A 14,033-nucleotide genomic window follows, 5' to 3' on the forward strand; every position below is an offset into this window, starting at 1 on the left:
GGATTTTTCAGTTAATCAGAAGTCAATCGTTTTTTGTCAAACTATGTTATAAAAGAATTGGTTCGCGCTTTTAGCTGTGCGTTTATCGAGTTATGGATACACTTGGAAAGTTTCGAGAGCATTCAAGAAGCTAGAGTTGGAGCAACTCTTACGCTTGTTGTGCCCTCCAAACTTCCCGCTCTCATCCAAAACTCGAGTGTTTTCACTAACGTGGCCAGCATCTATGCAAATTTTATTGGAACAAAAGATAGCTTTTACATAAGAAAAGAGTTCAACTCCCACGGGATTGGCTTGGAACACCAACATGGCCGCCGTTTCATTGTTTTGGAACAAAATATAGCGGCCGTAGCGCGACGTCATGTGAAAGCGTTGTTAAATTCATCGTCCAAAAAAAATCGTACGTTTGTAACTTCAAACGGGAGCCCTGCTTTGGGCTTCTGCTTCAAATAAACAGTTTAATTCAACATGTATTTTCCTCTCATTCAAGTTGCAAGTGTTACCAAGAATCATGGTCTTTAGATTCGACATTAATTTAATTATAAGCGTAAGCGAGCCAATTTCGACTGGTATTATTTCGGCACCAAGTTAAGAATCGTTTTGAGGCCCTGTACGAGCTGGAGGAAAAACACACTGTGAACGATCTGTATACTACAATGATCAACGCCCACATGGATGCAGCTGAGAAGTGCATTCTTAAGAGGAAACGAGTTCAAAAAAAACGAGTGCCCTGGGTGAAAGAACTTGTCAAGGAGAAGAGGAACGAATTGAAGAAAGCCTATATGAAAAATAAGCGCCTCCCCAACTCTGACAATGCGAACCACCTAAACCAGGCGAAGGAGGAACTTCAAGCTGCATATGACAACGAAAAAGCGGAATATCTGGCCCAGAAATGCGCCCAGTTTGAAAACACTGCCGTGCAGCTTAATGTAAAAAGAGCCTGGGACACATTGAGATAACGGGAAAAACCTCGTCAGCTATAGGTCGTCTTAAAGGCGAAACAGCTGACGTGAGGCTGGATAAATGGAAGGTTCATTTTGCTACACTCTTGGGCCAGCCAATGACCGAAAAGAGGAACCCAGTTAGAAAGATTGTAAAGGATACACTCCCGATCAGAGCACCAATATCTTCACTATGGAAGAACTCAATATCAGCATCAACTCTCTCGCCAACAATAAGGCACCTGGCATAGATATAAAAATCCCAACTGAGGTATGGAAAAGTGGTGCACTCAATGACCCGTTGCTAGACGTGTGTAAAATCATGCTTGAAGGTGGCGACTGACTCGGTTAACAGAGAAAAATTGTTCGATATTCTGAAGGCTTACGGCATCCCAGTTCAAATAGTCTCAGCTATAGTGTCAATGTATTATAACAGTGAAGCTAAAGTTTGCTCACCTGATGGAGAAACTAATTTCTTTACTATCCATGCTGGAGTCCTTAGCTCGGTATTGTTCATCATAGCATTAAAATACGCAATGCGATCGCAGTTGAAGGCTACGGAGACCTTGGATTCACACTGACTGAGAGAAGTCGGCGCTTTCCCGCAGTTATGATCACTGACGCAGTCTTTGCCGACGATATTGCACTGATTTCAGATAACTTGGATAAAGCCAATTAACTGCTAGACCGAGTTGAAACTGCTGCCCCAGATCGAGTTGGTCTTCACATAAACAGAAGCAAGACCGAATACATGGCAAATAACCTCAGACGACAGGGCGACCTTACTACCCTATATATGCAAAGCTGAGACAAGTGGACGATTTCCAGTATCTATGCTATTGGATAGATCAAAAGAAGAAAGACCTCGAGATCCAAAAAGCAAAAGCATGAGCCGCTAGCAACAAACTAATAGTGGTGTGGAAATCCAACCTAAGCAGAGATCTGACGATACGTTTCTTTAGAGCTTTAGTTGAGTCTGTTCTATTGTACGGGTCGGAGAGTTGGACATTAACCACTGCACTGGAAAAACAACTTGATTGCTGCTAGACAAAGCTCTTACGCACTGCTGTAAACGTAAGCTGGAAAAGATCATATATCTAACAAGGAGCTCTAATGGGACGTCGGCTACAGTTTAGTGGCCACTGTTGGAGAAGCAAGAATGAGACTGTTTCCCACTTCTTTTGGGAACCAAACACTGCAGGTGCTTAAGGGGAAGCCCAGAAACAACATTCATTGACCAACTAGAGGGTGACACCGGTCTTAAGAGGCAGGATTTTCCATCTGTCATGGCCAGCAGACGGGAACGGGACAGACTTAACAAATCTGTGCGGGTGCGCCCGAATAGATGGATAGAAGCGTAAGATTGATTGCGTCGGGTTTCACTCTAAAGGTGACAAAATAACTACATTGAAAGCAAAAAGAAAATATTGAACGTACCCCGTGCCTTAATCAGTAGGATTTTTACAGTGTTTAGTGTTACCTAGATGTTAAGGATCTTGCTGTGGTCTAGCGTGCATAGTTGTTAGGGACTTAACTAAAGAAATATGGCGTCCCATATTTTTTATACGTACGCTAAGAATGCCGCAGTTTGGAAGGTTAGGAAAGACGATCGCTGATTCTTATCCGTGTTTGTTCTCTTCTTAAGCACGATTAAGGTGATAACGTTTGCATTCCTTTTATGTCATTTTTTTTTACTGTTAATTTCAAGGGATAGTTTCGAAACAAGATTTTTCTATTCGGTAAATAAAGTTAATCCTATCTATTACCAAGAGCATTTAGTTTCGAAACAATTTTCGTTTTATGAATACCAGGACGACTGAGGTTCGAAGCAAGTATCTATTCATACCAGTCACCAAAGGTATCGATCCATCTCGCTATCAATCTATAGCTATTAGCATATTCAGAGCTCTTTGGTTCTCCCAAATTTCCTAAGAAGCACCTTACTCAAGTAGATTTTTAATGCACATTTTTCAAAAACCGTTGTTAAAGACATGCACGAGGAATTATAGATAGTAGAGCAAAGTAAACTAAAAAAACTTAAAAAAACAAATCCAAAATAATTCGTGACGTGACCGACCACGACCTCTATTGTTCAAAAATTGTATCCAACGATTCCCACCACTTGCGAAACGTGTATCTTCAGTTTCTCTGTATCAAAACATTAAACCTAAAAAGTGTCTACGAAATCAGCTTGGAATGGTTCGAATCATTACAACTGGCAGGTGCAGTTGGTGTTCATTGACTAGTGCCAGTCCTCCTCTAACAAAGATATTTGTCATAAGAAAGACATTTATTGAAATCGTTTCATTCCGATCGTTTTTACAAGAAGACTATTTGTAGCCACTGTTTAGACCTACAAACAGAAAACGGCTTTGTGTTTATGTAGTAAGAATTTCCACTCAACGAATTTCCCGATAAATGAGGACGTGGCGGGTCACATGATGCAGTTATAAACAACGTTTAAAATGAATTGTAAGATTTCTTGGTTAGGATTGCTCTTAGGTTATTAGTCATGGGATATCTTGAGAATACTTTACATTAGACCACCCCCTTTTAAAATTCTGAGAAATCTGTCATGACCCTGAGGCCTGACGTTGTCATATTAAAATGAACAATAAAAAAAGTCTTTCAAACAAATAAAATACAAAACAAAACCAATAGAAATTAATTAGCTATTCGAAATATTGTACACTAGAACCGTTTGTAGTTGAAACAAAAACACACTGCAAGATCTAAAAATGGTTTATTCTTATGGTATCATTCAACTTATTCTTGGCTCAGACCAGCTGACCTATTTTTCTTAAATTGGACAGTTTGCCTATTTGTAAAGGAAAGCCCTATCTGAAACTATCCAAATTAATCCTTAATTGGACAGTTCGTAAAAATTAAAGGATGATAGCTTTGCTGACAATATGGGATTAACTAACAGCTATATAATTAAGTAAGAAACAAGCATGATGCAGGCTTCGAAGGAAAGGTGTTCTATTGGCATAGTTTGCTCAAAAAGAGATTTTCAATAAAAGATCGAGGATCGAATGAAACACTAGGTAGGATTGAAACGGATTTCTTGATGTATCGAACGCGTAGATTTGATCTCGGGTTGAGGTAAACGCTTTTCAAACTGGAAAGAAGTAGTGTCCAGGCCAGCGCGGTCCCATGGCTGACTGTGTCCCTTTAATACTGTGCGTTTGCGCATTCGATCATGTATTACTGTGTTAATTTCAGCGATATTAAGTAATAAATATGGTTATGGTTTTGTGGGGTTTGAAATTTCGTTGTTGAAGAGCAAGGCACTTCCATACATTTTCATTAATTTATATTAATTTGTTATACTTCATGGGTTTTGGTAAATGCCGGAAGGCCTTTCGACAATAGATATGAAAACCTTTAATTTCTCTCTGAACTTAGCGTTCGAAAGCAGTGTAAAATATCAACTTGTGATTTATTATAGGGTTTTCGAAAGGAAGTTTTTACCAATATATATTGAAATATCGCATTGTTTGGGAAAGCTTTTTTCTGTTAATTAAGGTAACTTTAATGTGGCTGTTATCGTTTAGGGTAAGTTGAAGAACGTTTTACCGAATCTCTAATTTCATGTGTTTTGTCCATTTCCATCGTTAGAATTGTGCGACTTCAAATCAGTGTAGGCTCAACACTATTAAAGAAAGCACCCTGTGTCGGATCAACTGTGATCTTACTTACAAATCAAGTAGTGATAGAATATATGAACAAAATGCTCCTGATTTCTATGAAATTCGACTTCATTAACGTCGTCTTCAAATGATCTTTGATAAGCGAAAAATAAAGAGTTTTTGCAAGTTTATAGAGGCGCAGCCGAGCGTTATTAGACTTAATAAATCACGACTCTTTTGTTTATTAATCAGTTTGAAAAGTATGAAAAATAAGTGAAAAAATACGGCAGTTCTGTTCATTTTTTGAAATAATCATTGGCTTTTTTTCCCTTTATTATCTTCCCTGACTAATTCTGTGGTAAAATTAAGCCTTGTCTGTATGAGCTAGAGATATAGAGACTCATTAAGCGTGTCTCGTTGTATACATGATTCGATCTTTAGTACTTTGGAAACAAAACAAAAAAAACATTTGCCAAATTTGGCCAAAACCAAGTATGAAAAGACAACAAATTAAAAGCATTACATAAAGACAATGTCGAATTTTGAATTGATCGCCCAATATTTAATTTAAAGATTGCGGAAACTGAATTGGGACATGAAAGAGGCAAAATTCTGTAGGACATAAAGGTAACCGGAAGCTTCATTTTCATCTATCACTTACATGTAGTTGTAAGTAAAGAGTAAGTATGTCGAGGAGATCGTTTACCTGAGCCAGTGGTACGACTTTTATGATTTTTTTAAACTTTTTTTTAGCCAAGCGCATGCTGCGTCCCTTTTAGAATTTCAGGGTTTCGTATCAGTGTTTCACTGTTAACGCGTTCTAAATTAAACTTGATATTCTAAAGTAGTATTTCTGGAAAAAAATTGAGTATTTCGGCGATTTTTTTGCCAAAAAGGCTACGAAATTTTCCAAAAAATAGATAAAATAAAAAATAATAATTAATTAAGTAAAAAAATTAAATTATAATTAAAAAAATAAAAAATTTTGCTTTGATTGCTGAAATATTGCCAAGTTCAACAATTAAGCGTTAGGTCAAGGAAAAGGAGAATCTGATGAAATTTTGCAAGTAATGTCTTTGAATTTTCAATTTGGTAAACAGATAGTTCAAAGTTAATATAATTGCCAACGTCTTATGTAGCAACTATGAAATATGTTTTATTTTTGGCCATTTAGAAAATAAATAAATAGGGTAAATTCTGCTGTTAAATGGGAATTATTTGCCAAAACGGCAAAAACCTTTGGGTTTTTTGGTACTCAAACGCCCCAAAGTACTTCTAATTTCAAAAAACCAAACACACTTCCAAAAAGAGGGTTTATTGAGGAAATTTTTGGAAAAGAAACATGTAAAGTTCCGTGTACCTCCCGACAACTGAAGCTGATCAAAGAGATTTCCATGTAACTCGCGACAAAGCTGATCAGTAGGAGCATGAAACTGGTCCTCTCGTAGACGTTGATAAATTTGTACATGGAAGTGTCCAGATTGTTGCACAGTGATACTCGCACAAGCTGAATGATGCCGTAAGGAGTGGTATAGTTTCCGATAATTTACCTTTTCGCATCAAGACATGGAAACAACTCATGCCGGCTTGAAAATCTTTCACACCACAATGGAGTGTTGTCATGAAAGTTTTCTCAACAACAGGTCAAATGAAATTTATATATTTTATTTAGACTTTAATACCCAAGAAATGTAGTACCGATTCGTTATTTTCTATAGTAAAATGTTTTTGTTTTATACACTAAGACGCATCACATTATAAATATTTTTTTATAATACCATATATATTAAACAAATGCATATGACATGGCCTGTCAGTGAGTTCAGTATAAATGTGGTCCTTCCAATTCATAAAATAAAAAAACGTAGCAAAATTCACGGCCCATTGTTTCCCTATTTTGCGTAAGATGTCCACGACATTAAAGGCAAAATCAAATTTTTAGTCTTTTCAAGTGCATGAAGTTATGTACGATACCAGGCGGGAAATGAAAAGCGAAAACAGGTCTTTGTCCAAGTGTTTCTTCGAGAGGTTTGAACCTGCAATTAAATGAAATTAAATCATGTGCAAGGGTTTTGCAATGGAAGAACCTTTTATTTAATAACTACCGTGAGAAATGAAGTGGGAATGTACTACTCGGGTAGAGTCTGTGACATTGCAAGGAGGCAAAAGCAGTCTTACTAAAGATCACAGTTCGCTACAATTTGGTTACTCGAGGCTTAATGTTCGGTGAATCATACAGAATCAGATCAATTGAACAATGAAGTAACAATTGATTCTCTTGTTATTTAATGATGTGGTTATAAGTGACACGCGCTTTAGGACTGATGGGATAAAAGCAATGTCACGTGGTATTTCAGGCGGCAAACAGAAGGTAAAATTTGCCAATGAGAGAAATCGTGGTCGACTTTGTTTATTCTCTCTAAACGACGAAAAAGACGTTTTAATAGTTATGCAAATTGTACGGTTTGAGTTTCGACAAAATTGACGTCATTATTACTTGCTGTGAGGACATCTACATCTAAAAGTAAAAATGATCACTTCCACCCATAATTTTCCATTATCGTCTTTAATATAAAAAGTTGTTCATTTTCTGTTGTCAAATATATACAAACTCGACCGCGATTTCTTGTATTGGCAAAATTTGTCACTTGTTTGTCCCTTGAGAAGCCGCGTAACATCGCTTTTATCCCATCAATCCTTAAGCGCATGCAAAGATGGCAGGCATCGTGAATACGGTACTTTGACTCCCGCGACGTGAGGACCATGGATGATGTGGATGTACTTTTCGGTTCCAAAATCTTCCTTTAAAGTCGGGAGTAGGGTATGTTCGAGTTTGGATTCGAGTTCGAGTTGGGCTTCGAGTTGGACTTCTAGTTAAGTTTCGAGTGGAAGTTCGAGTTAGACTTCGAGTTGTTATGGAAGGCCGGGAAGCGCTTGCTTCTATCGTCCTGAATATTGAATGAGTGCAATTTTTCTTGTAAGATTATTCAAAAAACTGCAGAATTATAATCAAAATAGGGCAAAAAATGACATGAATTCTGACAGAGGTCTGAACGATAAACAAACAACGCCTGATAGTTATGTTTACCTCATAGATCATATAAAAAGGCTGGTTTACGAGATACCATACTTGTAGCGAGCCACACAATTTTGGCCTTTCCTTTAGATGGAGAGATAAAACCGGTAAGTTGAATTGGCTGCTACCGGGACTATCGTGTCTTTACGGCCTCTTTAAGGTCATTTTGCTTGGGAAGAATTTGTTTTCCACACCTGATCTACTGTGGCCGTAGGTGATTTCTATTTAATTATTAGTTGTACAAATAAGACTTTTAACTCGATGCAGGAGCCGATTACTTGGAGCCTTCATCTCCCATATAAGCCCTTGGAGTCAACCCTTTCCGACGAAAAATTATTCCTAGAAATAGCTTTCGCGGAATATTTTTCACGCCTTCTTAGTAATATCCAACCAGAGCAGAGCTATGATCATACGTCACATGCTGAGTCACAGAAGCGCGATTTGAATTGCTGCCAACAATGGCGGTAGCCAGCGTGGAAGAGTTATCTGATGATCGTTCTGATCTTCTATGGGGTTACTGAAAATACCCGCTTAAAGCCTAATAACAAAAAGAAAAAGGTGATACACTCATGCGACGTCTTCAAGTTTGCTTGTAATCTTGACAGTTGGCTGCATATCATAAGTTTTATCACGAACAACCCAGTCCCGGCCCTCGACAGCGGGTAAATAAATGTTGAAAATCAAGCTCTTTAGTTACTTTACTTTACTGGTTAACTCAATTGTGCAATGCTTTGGAGCTTTTTACTAATTCCACAAAGGACCACACTGCATTAACCCACAGTTAATTTTGAAGTAAAAAGTATGTGGTTCCAACTGTGTTACAGATCGAACACGGACTGCATCTTTCGCTTGCACGGCGGCTGTAATTGTGCGAGATCTGAGGTCGCGAATTCTGAACGGAGTTTTATAAGGACTCTATAAGCCAAATTAATGTGTCTGTGGATGAAAACGGCTTTTGATAACATACAATCTCAACGGCAAATATTTCAAGAGGACATATCAAACAAAACAAACGAGATGTTCAACAGGAATGAAATCGATTTAAAAGCGAAATTTACTGTTGTGTACCTAATATACTGAGGGTTCATTCACACAATACAACAACTGTCAATACTGAATACTGAGCCTGGTATTTTTCTCTTGCTATTAAGAAACTAAGTAACATGTAAACAAGGAAAATAACAGGCAGTGATAAAATTAAAGAAGGAGCGAGCCGATGGGGCTAGCGACTTCAAAAGATTAAAATCCTTGAATGAAAGAAAGGTTCTCAGAGGTTTCACGGCGGAAGTTAGATGTTTGGGCATGTCACGTCCTCCTGCATATTCCTTTTGCGGTTATTTGAGGTCTACAAGTTTTTGCTGCGGCCATGAAATCTTGTAGCATCTTGAGAAATAGTGTGATTGCCAAACAGTGTTTAATTTCTTCCTGAGTTTGATAATTCTGTACTCAAAGGGTTTTTGTAGCTTTCATCACAGTCTTGTGGCAACTAAATAATAACTTATATAGGACCATCAAAACGAATAAAAATTCGCACAACATAAACCGATACCTTTCTTCACTTCGACGTTTTACTTCTTTAAACGAAATCCTTCAAAATCAAGAGGAAAACATCTTGATTTTCGCTGTCCCAGGTTGCGGTAAGACAAGACACAGAAGACACGACAGTTTCTACTTACAAAGGCGCAAAATTGCCTCCGATTTGCCGGTTCCACGATCAGCCGATACAGACCTTACCGTAAGCGCTCCAGTTGCCTTTTAAAAAGAATGACTCTCCAACAAAGAGTTTTACTTTTTAATTCTTTGAAAAGCTCCTTTTAAATAAGGACGATGGAATAGAACATTACGAGCAAAATTTAAACATCCGAACAGTGCTACAACAGTAACACGACCTCGTGCGTTGCAACAAAATATAGCAATCTTTTTCAAGCCGGATTACATATTTTTTATTTTAACTCGAAACCAGCTTTCGTCGGTTGTAAGGGAAGGAACGGAGGCAGGAGCTACGGTGATGGAACAAGAAGTAAACATGTTGTCCGATTCCCTCTTTCGTCCCCATTTTTTTTTCTCACTACAGAAATATGCGGACGTCCTCGAAAACACATTAATTTCGCGGGAAAGCCTGTTCTAAAATAGTTCTTTACGGGAATGGGTTGACTCAAGGGTACAGCACATATGGAGGCTCCAAGTAATCGGCTCCTGCTCGATGTAAGATTTTTGATGTTGTTTCATTCTTCTCTGTTTGCAAATCATTTTTTCTTTAAAGTCACCTATTCCTTCCTTGACACATAATGAAATGAGCGGGTGACTCGCTCAGAGATCACCCCGTTGATTTTTCATTTGTGGAGCGATACTGCTTTGAAGTTGTGTTCATGTCCACTCAATCCAAATTCCCTTTCCGTTTTTAGAATCATCTTGACGGGCGCTTACCTCGAACAAAATAGCCCCTTAACAAGCGCAACATGATTGCCAGCGTTTTATAATAACGAACACTAAATAACAGTTATGTTTTTGCGATGATAGCCGATGGACACAAAGGTAAAGTAGTGGAGCCAGCAGGTTATATCTCAGGAAGTCGTTGATAGTATTTCTGGAATGTTTTTCTGTTGCAAGGAAAAGACCAGTTAGGAGTAGTGAGAAAACAATGCCGCAAACAAATAACTCAAATTATTATTCATTCAAAATAGTTTTCCATTTCTGATTGGCTAAAAGGACACGCATTAAATTCATCATAAAGAGCTACTGTTGAAAGAATTTTGTCATATTGAACCGATGACGTCAAAAGTGTCGCCCAGGTTGCAGATTATTGAATCGTTAACCGAGAAAAGCTGGGGAGGAGGTTGAGTTGTTTTGATAGTGAGAACGAAACTGCTGAACAGTCGACGAAACATTTTACTCGTTTCACAGCTAAATATTGTCTAAAATCATAGCAAAAACAGCTAAAAGACACCTCGGCGGACGACATCTGCTATTAGGAGTATATTTGCAGACCTGAACAGACCTTTGTCTCCTAAACATGCCGACAAAGATGCGCTATGATACGATATGAACTTAACATTTACCGAGGTAAGCACGTTTTAGCTTGTTTTTAAACTTGAAATTATTTTGAATGTATAATAAAACAATTATTGATTTTCGTAGGATATGAAGAATTCTGTAGATCTCGGAGGGTGTTATCCACCACCTTGGTCTTCGGCCCCGGTCCCGCACTATGAACTGCAATGTTATGAAAATCCCATGAAAATGTCATTTAAAACCCAGGAAAGCATTTTTTAGGGCCCTGAATACAGATATTTCATTTTCATGGCCTATTTTTCAGGCCCTGAATTTTCTATGAAAAGTTGATAATAGTTTTCATTGCTCATGAAATTGCCATGAAATATCTGGCACTAGGGTTCATGAGCCATGAAAAGTTGGTGTGTTATAGATTCCATGGGCCATGAAAATTACACTCAGAGATTTCAGGGGTCGTGAAAAATGAGAAATGATAATTTCGATTTCATGGGTCATGAATATACCATTAGATATGTGCCATGTTGGGCCATGAAACAATATACATTGATTTCATGGGCCATGAAAATTCTAAGAAATCAGTTTCCTGGATAGAATCACACCCCGAAATATATAAAAATACTGTATAACATTAAGTGACTGCAACATTAAACCTCAGAATCTTTGGCCATGTTGTACCATGAAGGACACTCTTTGCTTTTAATGCTTTACAACTGCTATTTTTTCACAAAAAATGACACATTGTCAGTTTCCACATATAACTAACAAAAATCTACAAAAGCAGTCATATATGAGCTTCACAGACCAACGAAGCCTCTTGATTACAGGCATTGACTAGAATAAAGTCAGTACCAGTGTCTGTAATAGTGACCAGTGATCACCTTAACAAAACTATCTGGGCTCAATTAAACTGTCTTTGAAGTTACAATCTTAAAAATTGCCTTGATGGTGTCTAGCAAAATACGATGATATTATGGTTCTACAGCCAATTATCAATGTAGCAACTTCAACATTATAACATCACACTTGAACATGATTACAATTGTTCCTAAATTTGACACCAGACTAAACCGCTGCTGCATGATTATTGTTAGATGTACAGAGCGTTTATATTGATAAAAAAGCTATGTAAATGATTTAAGTCCTTCTCATTGTATCATGCCTGAGTTGTACTCAGATTTCATGTCTAAGCAATGGCATGGTCTTAGTGTGTTCAAGGTGTCTTCAGTTCATTCAATTTTCCGTACCTTTGAGCTTGTCCAACATGAACAACGTCCACAACACGTTTTTCGTCGCAACTTTGATTTATAATGTAGTGCAGCATTTTCTTTCACAACTTAAAAAAACAATGTTAAGTTTACCTCTTGCATTTGACACTTCAAATGCGTTGGCATTTGACACTTCAAATGCCTTTGAATATTTGAATGAACGCTGAAAATAACCGCTCTTTCGACCCAAACGCCGACACTTCAAATGCGTTGGCATTTGACACTTCAAATGCCTTTGAATATTTGAATGAACGCTGAAAATAACCGCTCTTTCGACCCAAACGCCGAAGCACGTTCTCCATTAGCCGCCATGTTTGTTGTTCCCAGGCTTCCACGTGACTTTCGCACATGCGCGATTTGATTTACTTTGTCACGTGCGGCTTTTGAACCAATAGACAAGTGTGAAATGAACTTCCGTTGAATAGTTCAAATTCACGCGGACTTCACAAGCGAGAGAGTAGTTTCGTAAGATTTTCTTTCGATTATCCATGTTATTTTCGAGACAAAGTGATCAATTGCGAAGTTTGTGTTCACATAAAGTATGTTTCCAAGTCAGTTAACTCAGCTGGATTATTGTAGAAAGGTATGTTTTCTAATAACCATGCGTAATTAAGCTTTAATGCACAGATATGCCATTGATTGATTCCTTAATTTGTTTATTGAAGAAATAACTGTACTGTTTGTCGCAAATCGTCAAGGGTATACTCTGAAAATTGTATGTTCTGGGGCTGCAGATTATGGCAGACTTGTCAAGACCAATGTTAAATGAAATAGGAGAAGACATAGCATAAGTTTCCGATATGCATGCATGCAATGTCTGCTACAAGTTAGAGGCGTAGTTTCCAGTTGTAATGACTTGAAAGTTGAGCTTCCATATAAAATTAAAATACAGCCTCTAGATTTGTTTATTTAAACTTCGATTCATAATAATTGTAAGGTACATTGCTGCAATTAAGGTAAAAAACGAGAGCATTAGCACTTTAAGCCTGATGTGTGGACCTTCAGTTCAGAAGGCTGTTCGGCGACTTTGGAAGAAACAGTCATTTAGCTTTTTTTATATAAATGATTGTATTATTCGAAGATGTTTATTCACTTTGTCTTTTCACGAAAATTGAGTGCTAAATTGCTTTTCTGTTACTTGGTACGGTGAGGGTAAAAGGCGGAATGAATTTGCCGAATGGCATGTGTCATGGCTTGCGGAATGACATAATTATGTGGAATGTAAAATATGCAGAATGACCCAAAGAAATAAATTAAACTGGAAAGTGCGCCCTTTTTTGGCGCCAATCAATCTGCAAACGCAGCCGCTGTTTTAATGTTGACATACGATGACAATGAAAAAGTCACGAAGGCTCATTGTCGATTCGCCTTTTCCGCACAGCTGTTAGCTGTTTAGCTGTTTGGTTAAGTTTCCGGCACGCGAAGCTAACAGCTGGCAGAGAAGGGCGAGTCCGAATCCTGGCAATTGAGTGTGTGTCTTTTTTTCCCCATCCTACAGCTTTAGCATTTTTTCACGATCAAACGCACTCATTCGCATAAACAAGGAAGTGCGAAGACACGTGGGAAGGCCGAAAGGAGACAGAGAGCAGTTCGCTTCACTCGATTTCTGAATTACAGATTAATGTTTGACTCGGGGCGTTCATTTAGTCTAAAAAATGATCTGATCCGTCCACCGTATTAATTAATAATCCCTAGAATTGTAGCTAGCCTGACTTCACGTTCAACAAGCGTTTTTTCCCCTCTAGCGTTTTGACATTTGACTTTATTATAATGGTGGGCAGAAAGAGAGAAAGTATTGTCGAAAGCAACAAAAATAACGTAAGTATTAAATAGTATTAAAGGAGCTCCACAGCTAAGGAAATCTACCCATCCCAGAAAATTTGGTAATCACGTGACCGACCGACCGACCGTCCGTCCGCACCACAGGCATACCAATGTTTACTCTCACACTTTCTAGCTACTTTGGGAGCCCAGGAGAAAGCTGATTGCACATCAATGTTGTCATCAATTGACAGCTGTCAAACCAGGGTATCCGCTGAGTACTATCACCTGACCGAATCGCGGGCTCAGGTGTCGACCCATCGAGGTCGAGTATTGTTTTGAAGTTATC

The sequence above is a fragment of the Porites lutea genome, chromosome 5 (assembly GCF_958299795.1).
Source record: "Porites lutea chromosome 5, jaPorLute2.1, whole genome shotgun sequence".
In the NCBI taxonomy this organism is placed as follows: Eukaryota; Metazoa; Cnidaria; class Anthozoa; order Scleractinia; family Poritidae; genus Porites; species Porites lutea.